The sequence below is a fragment of the Temnothorax americanus genome, unplaced genomic scaffold (genome assembly GCF_048541705.1).
Source record: "Temnothorax americanus isolate GAGA-0224 unplaced genomic scaffold, ASM4854170v1 Scaffold321, whole genome shotgun sequence".
In the NCBI taxonomy this organism is placed as follows: Eukaryota; Metazoa; Arthropoda; class Insecta; order Hymenoptera; family Formicidae; genus Temnothorax; species Temnothorax americanus.
This window is the reverse complement of record NW_027509466.1, coordinates 1,487-3,658: the sequence shown is the minus strand read 5'-3', so window position 1 is coordinate 3,658 and position 2,172 is coordinate 1,487. Positions and strand designations below refer to the sequence as shown.

The window sequence follows — 2,172 nt, the reverse complement described above, 5'->3', positions numbered from 1 at the left end:
ACTAAAAAACTAAAGCTGCGAGCTCACAATCGACGATCTGATTCATATTGAACGCATCGCTAGCGTATATTACATTCGACGCTTCCTTGGGATCCTTCACAGTGGACGCGATATCGGAGAACTGCGCAAACTTTGCATCGACCGTCGCAAGTATTCTGATCAAACGATCGAATCTCGCATCGATGCACCGATCGAGATCGAACATACGATGCATCGTCGATTCGGTCATTCTTAAGCATACGTTTGCAGATTCGAGACGTATGAGTTTGATGTTATTAACTGTACAAACTCTCACCGTTAGCGGTCCAACGTTTATAAAACTATGAATATCTTTGAAGTCATTGCGAAAGAAATTCTGAATATTTTGCCGTTACTCGTATAGTGCCTTCCACGTTTCGAGAGACAACAGCAGTTCCTTTCCTCGGCGAGGATCTCCAACGGCGATCTCCACGTAGCTCGGTGGACCCACGTTGATACCAATTTCGAGGAATTTGTATTCCATAGCTGTCAGCGCGTATCGTCTGCTGAGTATACGAACCGCGCGACGATCCAACGAAATGCTGTATAAAATAAATGAAATTAGTTTTATTTATAGTAAATATTACAATTTGCTAAGATATAAAAACTGGGGTAGGCTTTATATGTTTTTTTATCCTAAACAAAACTTACCTATTACATTTCTTCTCATACGTTTGAGTTTCAACGTCGTGAATCGGCACGTAATAATTCATGGTATTCATGCGTTTTACACCGTTGTTGCTGCTGCTGCTGCTGCTGTTATTGCATCTTTCAAAGGAGAACATTTTCGCTCTCTAGACTCTGAGAAGTTGACCGTCAATACAAACGATCGCGACAAGACTGATCATATAAAATTAATTGAGTATACGCGACAATTCCCAAAGTAATGATGTGGTGGGGGAAAAAGAGAGGGGGAAATAATGTTTATAGAACTGCGCAGTGGATTTTTTTTTAGGAAAGGGGGAAGTAAAGCTTACTCTAACGATGATGATTGGAGAGGGGAAGGGGAGTAAGAAATAAAACATTATAAAAAGTTATATATAATTTTTTTACTAAAAAGATCGCAAATCTTTATGGCGTCGCGCGCGACCACTAGTTAAATAGTTTTATTACATTTTGTAACGCGCAATTCTTTTTATGTTTTCCGCATCGCATAGTATTGGTGTCATCTAGTTTATTCAAAGATTCGATATCTTCGTAATGCGCATCCAGAGTCTTGACGATTAGGTTTTTTCGCGCATAATTCTCCAGCAGATCGACCAGCCATTCTCGTTTTTGGCATCCCTTGACGTACACAAGAGTCGGCATCTCGTCGTCATCGTCTTCTTTGTCTTCTTTTTTGTCTTCTTCTATACCAAGCACGGCCAATGTAATCAGGCGTTTTACCATACTGTACGGCACGTTTCCGTCTTCCCATCGTAATCCATGGTGATTGCGAATCAACCAGGTAGCGCACGATTTGTCGGATTTTGTGAGGAGATTCCACGGCATGGGGTAATTAAAGATGTGATGCGTCAGAACACAGCCTTTTCTCAGCACCGCCACCTCCTTCACGACAAATTTCATCCCGACGAGGAATCCTTGCAGGTCCACGAACGTTGGTACGGACATTTCTTTATCTTTCTCTTGCTCGTCGATGCGTCATTCGAGAGGAATGACATGCAACTCTGCAAACCGTCTCGCGACACTCTGATTTATACTTCCCCCTCCCTTACCCCTTTCAATAATTGTATCGGAGATTGATGGAAAGAAAGAGAAAATATTTACGTCGACGTTGCCGCGAACATTCAGACTATTTTGCGCACCACGTTCGTCAACGGGTTGTACTCAATCACGCGGTCGTGTATGATGAGACAGTACGCGAAAGTATTCGGCGGTACGTTCTCCATACAGTCGAATTCTAGTCTAACATCCACGGTAGCGTTTTTGACGGATTCGTTTTGGCGAGAGCAATCGATGATCACAAACGGACCGTTACGTAGAAAAGTCGAAACGGTGAGACTCGGCTCGAGATATTCGTATCCGTAGTATCCCTTGCAGAAACGAGCGTACATATCGTACAGAATCGCCCATCTGTGTTTACCAAAGTCCAAATTCAGATCGTCGTACGTGTATTTGCGAGCTCCTGCGATTTTATTCCACTCGCTAGAGAGG

At 42.8% G+C, this 2,172-nt stretch overlaps 1 pseudogene across 1 annotated transcript; it reads right to left on the bottom strand.

Annotated features, from left to right (window-relative positions):
* LOC143901245 (uncharacterized) lies at positions 1 to 846 on the bottom strand (annotated as a pseudogene). Its single transcript, XR_013258026.1, has 2 exons — positions 670 to 846; positions 1 to 560 (listed from the first exon to the last, which is right to left on the bottom strand). The product of XR_013258026.1 is annotated as an uncharacterized LOC143901245 (transcript).
* Positions 847 to 2,172: the final 1,326 nt, after the last annotated feature.